Below are 15,096 nucleotides of genomic sequence, written 5' to 3'. Positions count from 1 at the left end.
ATTACGTCGGTATTGTTGCGTTCGGGATCGGCTTAGTTAGAATCAACACCGAATCGAAGAGTGAAGAGCTCCGGTACCCTTCGGGGTAGTTTTCGATCCCCCGTCGGGGCCTGGTCGGCCCGACCGCGTGTGAAACAACGCTGATGGAACGGACCCCGTTCCGTTTCTGTCCTAAATGCCACAACAAATACCCGTATACAGACCAACATTTGGTCTGTAACCTGTGCCTGTCGCCTGAGCACAGTGAAGAGACTTGCGAGGCCTGTCGTGCGTTCCGGTCCCGAAAAACACTCCGTGACCGTCGAGCCAGAAGACTGCAGCTCACCGAGAGTTCGAGGAACAAGAGGAAGAAGGAACCTTCTCGATCCATGACTCGGACTCCGAGGAATTCGACGAACAAAAAACTGTGAGTAAGACGTCGAAGCCAGCACACAAGAAAAGTGACAAGGCCCAGGGGACGCCACTGCCACCAGGCCATGGCTCGACCCATAAATTCGGTGACCGACCATCGGCACCGAAAAAGGCCGAAATGGTGCCGAGATCGTCCGACTCCGGTCGAGACACCGGCACGCAGCCTTCTCGGGACCGAGAAAGTGCTGCTGAAAAACGTCGACGCCGAGATAGCGGAGCCGAAACTGCTCGACGCAGAGACAGCGGCACCGAGGAAGATCGACGCCGAGAGGGTTCGACTCCGAAACAGAAGAAGGTCACCTCGGAGCCGAAAAAGAGTACAGACAGGGTTTCGGTGCCAAAACGACCCACAACCGACCCAACTACCGGTTCCTATTCAGAGGAGCAATCACTGTCCTCTCAGCTGCGAAAGCATAGATTTGAGGAAGAGTTGCAATCCACCGAAGTGGACCACACTCAGAAACGTAGCTTTATACAGGAAGGAACAGGGAAAATAAGCACCCTTCCCCCTATTAGGAGAAAAAGGAGATTGGAGTTTCAGTCAGACCAAGCACCACAAACGAAAATGGTGAAAAAGGTAACTCCGCCACCCTCTCCTCCACCTGTAACTAACGTTTCACCGGCACAAACTCCATCACATTCCCCGGCTCACACCACCATGAGCCAAGGTGACCAGGACCAAGACGCTTGGGACTTATACGACGCCCCAGTGTCGGACAACAGTCCAGAGGCGTATCCTACAAAGCCCTCACCACCGGAAGATAGCACAGCATACTCACAAGTGGTGGCTAGAGCAGCAGAGTTCCACAACGTGTCCCTACACTCGGAACCGGTCGAGGATGATTTCTTATTCAACACCCTCTCCTCCACCCATAGCTCCTACCAAAGCCTGCCTATGCTCCCAGGAATGCTTCGGCACGCAAAGGAAATCTTCAAGGAGCCGGTCAAGAGTAGAGCAATAACACCAAGAGTGGATAAGAAATATAAAGCACCTCCTACAGACCCTGTTTTCATCACCTCACAGCAGCCACCAGATTCCGTCGTAGTAGGAGCAGCTCGCAAGAGAGCCAACTCCCACACATCTGGGGATGCACCACCCCCAGATAAAGAGAGCCGCAAGTTCGATGCAGCCGGAAAGAGAGTCTCAGTACAAGCTGCAAACCAGTGGCGCATCGCTAACTCTCAAGCACTACTTGCGCGCTATGACAGAGCCCATTGGGACGAGATGCAACACCTCATTGAGCATCTACCCAAAGAGCTACAAAAAAGGGCGAAACAAGTGGTTGAGGAAGGACAGAACATATCCAATAATCAGATACGCTCCTCTATGGATGCAGCGGACACAGCTGCAAGAACAATTAACACATCTGTGACTATAAGAAGGCACGCATGGCTACGAACGTCTGGTTTTAAACCAGAGATACAGCAGGCAGTGCTCAATATGCCATTTAATGAGAAACAACTGTTCGGACCAGAAGTGGACACGGCAATTGAGAAACTCAAAAAGGACACTGACACTGCTAAAGCCATGGGCGCACTCTACTCCCCGCAGAGCAGAGGCACTTACAGCACCTTCCGCAAAACAACCTTTAGAGGGGGGTTTCGGGGTCAGGCCACACAAGCCAGCACCTCACAGACAACACCGTCCAGCTACCAGGGACAATACCAAAGGGGAGGCTTTCGGGGCCAATACAGAGGACAATTCCCTAGGAATAGGGGAAAATTTCAAAGCACCAAAACCCCTACAACCAAACAGTGACTCACATGTCACTCATCCCCTCCACACAACACCAGTGGGGGGAAGAATAGGTCAGTATTACCAAGCATGGGAGGAAATAACTACAGACGCTTGGGTCTTAGCAATTATCCAACATGGTTATTGCATAGAATTTCTACAAATCCCTCCAAACATACCACCAAAAGCACAGAATTTATCAAAACAACATTCACACCTTCTGGAAATAGAAGTTCAAGCATTATTGCAAAAGAACGCAATAGAACTAGTACCAAAAACACAAATAAACACAGGAGTTTATTCACTGTACTTCCTAATACCAAAAAAGGACAAAACACTGAGACCAATCCTAGACCTCAGAACACTAAACACCTACATCAAATCAGAACACTTTCACATGGTCACGCTACAAGAAGTGTTACCATTGCTAAAGCAACAGGACTACATGACCACCTTAGATCTCAAAGACGCGTATTTCCACATACCAATACATCCGTCGCACAGGAAATACCTAAGGTTCGTATTCAAAGGAATACATCACCAATTCAAAGTATTGCCCTTCGGTTTAACAACTGCACCAAGAGTCTTCACAAAGTGCCTAGCAGTAGTGGCTGCACACATCAGAAGGCAGAAAATACACGTATTCCCGTATCTAGACGACTGGCTAATCAAGACCGACTCACTGACAAGGTGCTCACACCACACAGATCAGGTCATACAAACCCTCTACAAACTCGGTTTCACCATCAACTATGCAAAATCACACATTCTGCCGTGCAAGGTACAACAATACCTAGGAGCCACAATAGATACAACAAAGGGAATAGCCACTCCAAGTCCACAAAGGGTTCAAAATTTCCAAAAGATTATACAACGCATGTATCCAACACAAAAAATACAGGCGAAGATGATATTACAACTACTAGGCATGATGTCCTCATGCATAGCCATTGTCCCACACGCACGGTTGCACATGCGGCCCTTACAACAGTGCCTAGCATCACAATGGTCTCAAGCACAGGGTCAGCTTCTAGATCTGGTGTTAATAGACCGCCTAACATACCTCTCGCTTCTATGGTGGAACAACATAAATTTAAACAAAGAGCGGCCTTTCCAAGGCCCAGTGCCACAATACGTGATAACAACAGATGCTTCCATGACAGGGTGGGGAGCACACCTCAATCAACACAGCATCCAAGGACAATGGGACGTACATCAAACAAAGCTGCATATAAATCACCTCAAATTGTTAGCAGTATTCCTAGCGTTGAAAGCATTTCAACCCATCATAACCCACAAATACATTCTTGTCAAAACAGACAACATGACAACAATGTATTATCTAAACAAACAGGGGGGAACACACTCGACACAGCTGTGCCTCTTGGCACAAAAGATATGGCAATGGGCAATTCACAACCACATTCGCCTAATAGCACAATTTATTCCAGGGATCCAAAATCAACTAGCAGACAATCTCTCTCGAGATCACCAACAGGTCCACGAATGGGAGATTCACCCCCAAATTCTAAACACTTAGTTCAAAATTTGGGGGACACCTCAAATAGACCTATTTGCAACAAAGGAGAACGCAAAATGCCAAAACGTCGCATCCAGGTACCCACACAGGCAGTCTCAAGGCAATGCTCTATGGATGAACTGGTCAGGGATATTTGCGTACGCTTTTCCCCCTCTCCCTCTCCTTCCATATCTAGTAAACAAATTGAGTCAAAACAAACTCAAACTCATACTGATAGCACCAACGTGGGCAAGGCAACCATGGTACACAACACTGCTAGACCTATCAGTAGTACCCCACGTCAAGTTGCCCAACAGGCCAGATCTGTTAACGCAACACAAACAACAGATCAGGCATCCAAACCCAGCACCGCTGAATCTAGCAATCTGGCTCCTGAAATCCTAGAATTCGGACACTTAAACCTCACACAAGAATGTATGGAAGTCATAAAGCAAGCCAGAAGACCATCCACTAGACACTGCTATGCAAGCAAATGGAAAAGATTTGTTTGCTACTGCCATCATAATCAAATTCAACCGTTACACGCATCTCCAAAAGATGTGGTGGGTTACGTACTACACTTACAAAAATCGAACCTGGCCTTCTCTTCCATTAAGATACACCTAGCAGCGATATCTGCATACCTGCAGATTACCCATTCAACTTCACTATTTAGGATACCTGTCATTAAAGCGTTTATGGAAGGCCTCAAAAGAATTATTCCACCAAGGACACCACCCGTTCCTTCATGGAACCTCAACATTGTCTTAACAAGACTCATGGGTCCACCCTTTGAACCTATGCACTCTTGCGAAATACAATTCCTAACATGGAAAGTTGCATTTCTCATCGCCATCACATCTCTAAGAAGAGTAAGTGAAATTCAGGCGTTTACAATACAAGAACCTTTTATCCAACTACACAAGGATAAAGTAGTCCTAAGGACCAATCCTAAATTTTTGCCAAAGGTTATTTCACCGTTCCACCTAAATCAAACGGTAGAGCTACCAGTGTTCTTCCCACAGCCAGATTCCATAGCTGAAAGGGCACTACATACATTAGACGTCAAAAGAGCACTAATGTACTACATCGCCAGAACTAAAAACATCAGGAAAACTAAACTACTGTTTATTGCATTTCAAAAACCTCACGCAGGAAACCCCAAATCGAAACAGGGTATAGCCAGATGGATAGTTAAGTGCATCCAAATCTGCTACCTTAAAGCAAAAAGACAACTGCCCATTACACCAAGGGCACACTCAACCAGAAAGAAAGGCGCTACCATGGCCTTCCTAGGGAATATTCCAATGCACGAAATATGTAAGGCAGCCACATGGTCTACGCCTCACACATTTACCAAGCACTACTGTGTAGACGTGCTATCAGCACAACAAGCCACAGTAGGTCAAGCCGTACTAAGAACCTTATTTCAGACTACTTCCACTCCTACAGGCTGAGCCACCGCTTTTGGGGAGATAACTGCTTACTAGTCTATGCACAACATGTGTATCTACAGCGACAGATGCCATCGAACTGAAAATGTCACTTACCCAGTATACATCTGTTCGTGGCATCAGTCGCTGAAGATTCACATGTGCCCACCCACCTCCCAGGGAGCCTGTTGCCGTTTGGAAGTTAGCTTCAACTTTGTACATTTGTAAATATATTAAATCTTAGATAGGTACATACTTATTCACTCCATTGCATGGGCACTATTACTAACAAACAACTCCTACCTCACCCTCTGCGGGGAAAACAATCGAAGATGGAGTCGACGCCCATGCGCAATGGAGACAAAGAGGAGGAGTCCCTCGGTCCCGTGACTCGAAAGACTTCTTCGAAGAAAAACAACTTGTAACACTCCGACCCAACACCAGATGGCGGGCTATGCACAACATGTGAATCTTCAGCGACTGATGCCACGAACAGATGTACACTGGGTAAGTGACATTTTCATTACCTCCCACAGGAACTGTTGATTTTTACACTGTGTCCACTTTTAAAATGGCTTATTGCCATTTTAACTAAAACTGTGTATGTTATTGCTCTAATTCAAAGGTCTTTACTTACCTGTGTGGAGTACCTTGTATTTTATGTATTTACTTCAAATCTTGTGGTTCTCAAATAAATTAAGAAAATATATTTTTCTATATGAAAAACTATTGGCCTGGAGATAAGTCTTTGAATGTGTGTTGCTCATTTATTGCCTGTGTGTGTACAACAAATGCTTAACATTACCCTCTGATAAGCCTACTGCTCGACAACAATACCACAAAATAGAGCATTAGAAATTTCTAGTTTTGCCACTATCATCCTCTAAGGGGAACATTTGGACTCTGTGCACACTATCTCTCAATGTGAGATAGTATATACAGAGCCAACTTCCTACACCTTGGTTCAGAGAAGCCATCATTTAGCTGGGAAACACGTAGTGACCAGTACATGTATTTAAAATGGCTTCCCTGTTAACTTATGTCTAAGAATCGACAGAGATATAGTAGGGGCATATCTGCTCATCAATAAATGCCCTTACATGTGACATGTGTCTGCCTTAGAGGTGACTTAAACCTGACGCTTGCGATGTTAGAGGTCCTTACACACAGGGTTGTGTGACAGGCCGTGTTTTCAATTTTACCTACACCAACACAGACAGTTTGCGATGGCAGCACTGGATGGGTTTGGTGTGGTGCCACAACTGGTGCTGCAGCACTCAAGGACCTTACTTAGAAACCTAAGTACCAGTGGTACCCTTTACTAGGGACTTACAGAGGGCGCTAAGAGTGTGCCAATTGTGGAGAACACCTGTACAGTTTTGGGAAAGAGATCTTTCATTCGGGACCTGGTTAGCAAGGATCCAGTGCACTTTTAGTCAAAATCACATCAGATACCAGGCAAAACATGTGGACTAACCATGCCAAAAAGGGTGCTTTCCTACACTGCTCCTTCAGAAGTGTAGTGGCGTATTCAAAGGCTTATGTATAGACATTGATAGCCTTCACAACCTGTGGTGCATCAGGCACCCCGTCCTTTCAGGGCCACAGACTTGGAATCGGTAGACAACATGTATGCCAGCGAGAGCAACAGTCTTCCAACCCTTCCTTCCCTACGACACTGCCGAAAAGAGTTTTATTTTTTTTGCCACTTGTGGTTCTGCTCTGTAGAACGGCTCCAAAGCCTGGAGCTACCCGGGACTTTGTACGAATCCACTTGATGAGTGGCTGGCACATGAAGGTTGACACGACTTCCTACCAAGCAATCGTGTGCCGCCAAGTACAAATTAAAGCGGTTCTGTATTGGGGGCTGCGGAGTGAAGGGTTGTGATCTTGGTAGAATGTTGCCCCTGTGGGCCTGAACATTGCCAGCCTGCTCCCTGGCCTAAACCTTAAAAGGCTAGGGGGGCTGTTACTGCTGAGGTCCATATTGGTAGTGCCTCTGCAGATATTCTCTGCTGAAATTCTCTGCAGAAGCCTCAAAAGTGGCATTGTTGGTGGGGCAACTGCCAAGCTGGCTGAGTTGGACAGAGAGAGCAAGCTGTGTTTTAGCACTGCTGAATATGGTGACACTCTTCTATTAAGGCAATCCTTCCCATTGCTGGTTTTATATGCTTCGTCTAACTGGACCCCAAGAAAGCGTAGTTTTTATATTGATAGCACAAGTGAATGCCTGAAAGATGTCCAGTTTTTTTGTTGGTTTCTCTGGACCAACAAGGGAAAAGTGGTGTGGAAGAGAATCATTTTACAATCAGTTGTTCTCTGTATAAAAATATGCTATGGGCTAACTAAGAAATAACCCCTAGAAGGCTTGCATGCTCATTCCACCAGAGCGAAGGCTGATTCCATTGCACTGGTGTGCGGGGTGTCAGTCATGGATACTTGCCAGGTTGCTTCGTGGGCCTCCATTCATGTGTTCGCAAAACGTTACGGCCTGGATAACCAGGTCAGGTGGAATTGGCATTGCCCCCAATCTGTCCTGCATGGTGTCCTGGGCTGAGTTATTCCACAAGCCTACCACATGAGGAGGTACTGCTTTTGTATCTATTCACAAGGTAAGGAATCTGCAGTTAGAAGTTTTTATCAGAAGTAAAATGTATACCCAAAAACCTGCTGCCCCCCCCCCCCCTCCCCCTCCCCTCCCTTGGTGGAGTGGCCTCTTTTTATTTTGACCTTTAAAATCACCCCAATTTAGTACTTGGCACACTGCCACCAATAACCTTTCATACTTCACGTCTGAATGAGAGGTTAGTGAAAATATAAGAAGCAGACTTTCCATGCTCAGGGTTGGCACTTATACACATCTGTGCTCTGTCACTTCTGGAACAGTGTGTAGCCAGAGCTCAGTCTGAGAAAGCCACTGTTTGGCATGTGGTAGCACTAGCATGTCCCTCAGAAAGCACATTACCAAATGTAAGTTATTAGTTCTTTTGTGGCAAGCAAAGCACAAGTTGTCAGTCTTGGTTGAACAGAGCCATGGAGGTGTCTTGAAGTGGTATATGTTCCCAGTCTTGGTGGTTCTGCCAAGGAACAAGAAACTTTCTTAGGAGAAGCTGAGCAGGTCTGTCTGTTCAGGACATATTTGCTGTTGGAGACAACCCTTCAGTCTTAATGTGTCCAACCCTCATGTTTATGTGCCTCTGAACTGCCATTTTGCATCACTCCACATTGATTTTTAGTGTTGCTTTAATCTAGGCCACCATTCAGACATCTTAGCTAGGATACGCTAGATGCTTACCTAAGTTTCAATTTGCCCCATGCCAAACTGAACTGTAGATCTGGTTTGGGTTTTCATGTTTAAGTCAGGACAATTCACTTTGCCAGTGTTTGTTAATTAAAGTGACCAGAGACCTTCTGAACTACACTGAGTCAACTCTAAACCTTGTTCGTAAGATAACATTGCTATTGCAGTCAGTGTTACCCAAACATTTATGGCCTATACCAAGGGATTGGTGAATATGTTTTGGACTGGTGTTGAATTGTTTTCATAATGTTAAATGTACTATTTACTAATGTGTTAATAAAAGTCCTCTGTTTATGAATTAAACAACTGACCACATTGAAATTGTAGAGAATTATCTGTTGTCACCTTTATCCCAGTCTCCAAGTCCCTTTGTCTTTCTGGATCCAGACCTAAGGTCCAGAACCATTCTGTCTTGTTGCATTTATATATTACTCCACACTCATGATGATGTGCTAAAGCTTGTAAATGTAGCCTACTACAGCATAAGATGTGCTTCATTGGTAGGTTGTTGGTTTTAGTATGGGCTATATGGGAAGGGTCATAAATATGCTTTTTGATGGAAAATAGCTTCTTATTGTATGTGTGGATGAGTGTCTCATACCGATTAGGAAGGCCCCGGAAACTTCTGAAACAGTGGGCATCTTTTCACCATGGTAATCTATGCATGGCAGACTGGAAGAGAAGCAGCAATATCACTGTGCTAGAGGCCAGAGCACTAGACCCTCTGCCGTGGCTATCAAATGACAACACACATGTGCTGTTTGATTTTAGCAGCCTGGGTTTACTCATCGGCGGACCATCCTGAAAATAGCTAGTATTTTTGGCACTGATTAGATTGAGTTTTTCTTTCACAAAGTCAGATCCAGGATTGTTTCTAAATGTTTTGCAGCTGTTTGGCACCACGTGTAATGTGCAGAGCAATTTTTATTCATGTCTGTTGGATTCACTGCTAAAATGTAATTTGTTTATGCAGTGCAAACGCCTCAGGCACAGTGTCATACAAATATTAACCCTGTTTGGCATCACTGTTACTTTTCTAAAGGCATCCCAAAATCTCCCTCTGCCTGAGATTTTTTAAGGTGGGCAACGACTTCGTGAGAGCAGTGACAACCCATGAAGCCAAGAGTATTCTGGCTTTTCAAAATACCGTTCTTTGTTCTCAGGTGATTTAGTCTTGACAGTAAGGAAAGTCATTAAATCATTGGAAATTATGGCTTTTATTCATATAAGACCACATATGCATCCGTACAGATGTGTGGTTATCAAGTCCAATGTCGCAGTGTCTAGGGCACTATAAATGGTTGCATCCTTCAAGATGGTAATTCTAAGCAGTGGTGGAATAAACGGAATGTCTGTCTGCATACACTTTGCGGAACCAGTCAAAAATGTGAGCATTATAATAGATGATTCCTCAAAAACAGGTTGGGGTGGGGGAAGCTCACTTGGGAACATTAAACGTCAAGGTTTTGGTCAGACTCAGAACACCATAAATCCACTTCTGTAAGCTATAAACGGCCTACCAAACACAGGTCAGGAGCGTGCTGTTACAGATATTCACAGATGATACCAAAACAGCCTTCTCCCTAAATAAACATGTAAAGTCTTGTTCACCATCATAGTTGTTTTGGAAATGTGGCACTGAGCAGTAGAGGCCAGAGGTCAGCTTACTCTCTGTCAAAGAAAGTAAATGGCACTGCAGACTCTGAGCAAACAGAGGGGACTCAACCACAAGTACCAGTCACCTATGCATATCATATTCCTTGGTGAGGGCATCTTTTAGTAGACTAAATGGTGCTCCCCTCACCAAATATCTCTGAAGAAGTGGAAATGATCCAGGATGACACTCTTACTCCTACTGCCATTGTAGGCACAGCAGTTAAGGTTTCACATTTCGTCTCCAGTTTCCGTAGAACATTGCTGAAATAAGAGATTTTCTTTCACATGCACCTTTACCAGTAGTGGTGTACTGTAGCCTTGCTGATTTTGGTGAATGTTTAGGCTTGGTGCTTTGAGATTTATGGTATGATAATTGCTTCAAAAAAGTCCTGGTACTATGGAGCATCTGCTGGTTTAACCTGATTCAGGAAGATTGTTAATGCAAAAATTGAAAATATAAAGAACATTTGAAAACATTTAAATAGTGATAAGCCAAAACTCATGAGGGAAATTCAGCAATCTTCAATGTTACATTATGAACAAATGTTAGAAGTCAATGTCAAAGTATACCATGTCAGTACATTGGTCAAAGCTTTCACTCATATAATTCTGTAGCAGAAAATAGGTTAAAGTGACGCTGTGAGCACAGTCTTCCAGGAAAAAAAAACTGTTTACTTTTCTTTTTTTAAAGTGTTGTTAGCTGACCTGTTCATCGTGTACTACTTTATGGATCTTACACTAAAAGAAGCAGCAGCAGTAGAACGGACAGTTTTAAAATATTTGTTTGCTACTACTTGCATTTTATGTCCATATCTCTATGTTGAATACTGTTTTATAGTCAATGCAAAGGATGTCAATCTATTTGAGTTTGATGTTGAAGAAATGAAAGTATTACTTCTGTAACAAACGGATTGATGGCGTGACGTGTGTCTGTAGAAACATGCTCAGCATACTTCTGCCATCCAATGTTGGGTTCAGAGTGCTGCAAGTTGTTTTTCTTTGAGAAGAGTTTTCAAGTCATGGGATTGAGTGGCTTCTCCTTCTTGGTGATACTGCGCATGGGCATGGAGTCCTTTTTTAGATTGTTTTCTCTTCGCCATTTGGTTCGGACATGTATTCTTTGCTCTGTCTTTGACTTGCTCCGGTCTCACTTTCTTTCAGTCTATCCTTTATTCGACTGTATTGTTATTTCAATCCTTTTTTTCAATTTTGCGTTCATAGTTTCCAGTTGGGTCCAGTACTGACCGCTCGTCCTTTGTGGCGGGCCTCGTTCGGTCTCTGCCCTACCTCCACCGAAGAAAATGCTGAAGTAATGGAAAGGTCACTGTTTCATTTCTTTCCTCAGTGCCCCTCCAAGTTCCCCCACACCAGCCATCATCCGGTGTGTAGCTTGTGCCTTTCACCGGATCACCAGGAAGCTACCTTCAAAGCGTATCAGTCGTTCATATAGAAAAAGACCCTTTGGACCGAAGATCGTACAGGTTGGAGATTGCACATAAATCCCCAGAAGACACCCCAGACATCTTCAGGGCAGAACACGCGCAGGAGGAGCCTAAACACGAGGAGGCCATCTCCATTCAAGATTCGGACTCTAACATTCAGTCTGACATGGAGAGCCACAAGGTACTTTTGACGTAGCAAGTGAGTACTCAAGCCCTTCCTGCCCCCCACTCGTTGGCCAACACATAGAGGAGGTTATAGAACATCAACAACGTCTGACCCAAAGACCTCCCAAACCAAAAATGCCTCAACCTCTTACGCTTGAGGTTCTTTCAGAGGGACAAATAGAGGCAACAGTTTCAGAGACTGGGTTACAGCACTCCGCCCTCCCTCCCCCCAGTGACTCACCCTCCTCAGGCAAACACGAACTATATACATCTTTTCAAACACCACACCAGCAGGGGGCAGCCTTAAGTATTGTCACATACAACGGACAGATATAACATTGGACCGATGGATCCTCTCCATTGTCCAACATGGTATTTGTCTGAAGCTTACTTCCATACCTCCAAACATTGCCTTTTGCGCACACAGGTTAACTCACAAACATATTGCCCTTCTACAAGATGAAGTACAGTCTCTACTTACGGAGCCATAGAGCCTGTCCCATTACAAAATCGGGGAACAGGAGTATACTCCCTATAATTTCTCATACCAAAAAGGATTGCTCACTTAGACCCATACTGGATCTTAGACCCCTAAACCACTACATTCTCTCAGAACACTTTCACATGGTTACTCTTTAGGATGTCATTCCACTCCTTCAACAAGGCAATTTCATGAGCTCTGGATCTGAAGAACGCCTAGTCCCACATCCCTATTCTCCCTGCATACTGCAAATACTTAAGATTTATGGTCGTAGGAAAACATTATTAATTCAAAGTTCTCCCTTTTGGAGTCACAAACACTCCCAGGGTATTTAACAAGTGGCTAGCCGGTGCCAGAGCACATCTCAGAAGACAGAAAATACATGTGTTCCCATACTTAGACGATTGACTCATCAAAGCCAGTACACTACAGTAATGTCAATCACACACTCAAACCACAGTTAACCTTCTTCACAAATTAGGGTTTGCAGTCAGTTTTCTCAAATCCCACCTACAACCTCTTCAAATTCAACCTTATCTAGGAGCTATTCTCAATGCAGATCTGGGGTTAGCATACGCCAGTCCACCCCATGTTCAGTTCCCAGCATTTTCTTCCTCAATTTCAGGAAACTCACACACACACTCGGCTGTCATGCATCTTAGGGATGACAGCATCCTGTATTGCCATTGTCCCCATGCCAGACTCTACAGGCGCCCAGTACAGCAATGTCTGTCTCGTCAGTGGTCTCAGTCACAGGGTCACCTTCAGGATCTAATGTTGTTAGACCGCCAAACTTAACCTCTCTCTGTAATGGTGGCCCTCCACAAACCTATTAGATAGGCAGCCTTTTCGAGACCCTGGGCCTCAGCTCATTCTTAACACAGAAGCATCCGTGACAGGTTGGGGCATACATCTTCAGAACTTCAGTCCAAGGCATCTGGGATCTCGATCACCAATCCATGCACATCAATTATCTGGAACTTCAAGCAGTATTTCTAGCCCTGATAGCTTTCCTTCCACACCTCTCACACAAAGTTGTCTTAGTCCTGACCGACAACTTGACAGCCGTGTATCATCTACAAAGAACAAGAGTAGGGAGGACACGGTCATTTCAGTTATAATTTGCTCAAACAATATGGAAGTGGCTCATCACCATCACATTCACCCACTGGAAGAGTATCTCCCAGGAACGGACAACGGGTTTGCAGACTTGCTTAGCAGGATGCATCAACAAGTCCACAAATGGGAACTCCACTCACAAGTTCCTCAAAAATAGTTCCAAAAGTGGGGAACTTCTCAAATAGACTTTTTTGGCACAGTAGAAAATGCAAAATGCCCAAGCTTAGCATCCAGGTACCCTCACTCTCTGTCCAAGAGCAATGCTTTGTAGATGGACTGGTCAGAGATATTTACCTACGCTTTTCCACCTCTCCCTCTCGTACCATTTCTGGTTCGGAAACTCTGACAGACATCTCTCACCATGATCCTGGTAGCTCCCACTTGGGCACGTCCGCCATGGTTCACAGCACTCCTGGACCTCTCGCAGGTTCCCCACGAGAACCTCCCCTTTAGTATGGACCTTCTCACACAGGACCAAAGACAAATCAGACACCCAGACCCCAAGTCACTCAACCTTACGATATGGCTCCTGAAGTCATAGAGTTTGGTTACCTCCAGTTACTTTCTGAGTGTATGGAGATTCTCTCATAGGACAACAACTAGAGCATGTTAAACAGCGAAATTGAAGTTTTTTGGTTTGTACTGCCAATCCAAATTCACTGACCCCCATTAAATCATCTGTCCAAGATAATATTTGATTCACTTACATAAAGCAAACTTGGCTTACACTTGAATCCAATTACATTTTGCAGCCTTAGCTTCATATTTACAAAACAGACAACCTACTTCTCTGTTCAAAATCCCAGTTATCAAAGCCCTTATGGAAGGACTTAAGAGTAATTCCACCCAGACTGTCCCCAGTCCCATCCTGGAATCTTAACATAGTACTCACTAGATTCATGGGTTCTCCTTTTCAGGCACTTCATTCATGTCCTATTCAGTTCCTCTCATGGAAAGTGGCTTTTTAGTCGCTATTACATCACTCAGAAGTGTACGTGAGCTCCAAGCATTAACTTTAGAAGAAACTTTCTTTCAAATACACAAAGACAAGGTGGTCCTCTGTACAAACCCAAGGTTCCTACCAAAAGTAGTTTCTCAATTCCACATCAGTCAAACTGTTGAATTACTGATTTTCTTTCCGCAGCCTCACTCAGTGACAGATAGAGCACTCAACCCTTTGGATGTCAAAAGGGCACTCATATTACATTGGTAGGACTAAAGAATTTAAGAAAACAAAACAGATTTTTGTAGCTTTTTTAGAACCGCATGGGGGTAATGCAATCTCAAAAAATGGCATAGCTAGGTGGATTATGAAGTGCATACAAACTTGTTAGACAGCTGCCACTAACTCAGAGAGCACATTCCACGAGGAAGAAAGATGCCACAGTGGCGCTCCTGGGAAACATTCCTTTAGCTGACAATTATAAAGCTGCAATTTGGTCCTTTCGCATACTTTCACAAAACATTACTGTGGAGATGTACTGCCACATCAGGAAGCCAGTGTAGGACAGGCTGTCCTAAGAACACTGTTCCTGACAACTGCAACTCCCACAGGCTAGCCACCACTTTCATGGAGGGACTACTCTACAGTCTGTGCACAGAATGCGTATTTACAGCCACACATGCCATTGAATGGAAAACATTACTTACCCAGTAGACATCTGTTCTTGGCATATAGTGTTGTATATTCACATGCATCCTCCCCAGACGCCGGTCGCCATTTCAGTTACGTTATAATTGTATATATTTGTACAAATGTACGTACTCTTGCATGGACATCTCTTCCGCTATACTTCTCCAATACTCTCTCTTACCCACTTGAGGGAAAACAATC

The 15,096-nt window shown here is 44.5% G+C and overlaps 1 protein-coding gene across 3 annotated transcripts in view; it reads left to right on the top strand.

The window, feature by feature from the left end:
- The window catches only part of GIGYF2 (GRB10 interacting GYF protein 2), a 1,376,329-nt gene that overhangs the window by 1,120,005 nt on the left and 241,228 nt on the right, over positions 1 to 15,096 (top strand). The gene's annotated exons all lie outside the window — the stretch shown is intronic.

The sequence above is a fragment of the Pleurodeles waltl genome, chromosome 11 (genome assembly GCF_031143425.1).
Source record: "Pleurodeles waltl isolate 20211129_DDA chromosome 11, aPleWal1.hap1.20221129, whole genome shotgun sequence".
Lineage (NCBI taxonomy): Eukaryota > Metazoa > Chordata > Amphibia > Caudata > Salamandridae > Pleurodeles > Pleurodeles waltl.
The sequence above is the reverse complement of the archived record's forward strand: the minus strand, read 5'-3'. Positions and strand labels throughout refer to the sequence as shown.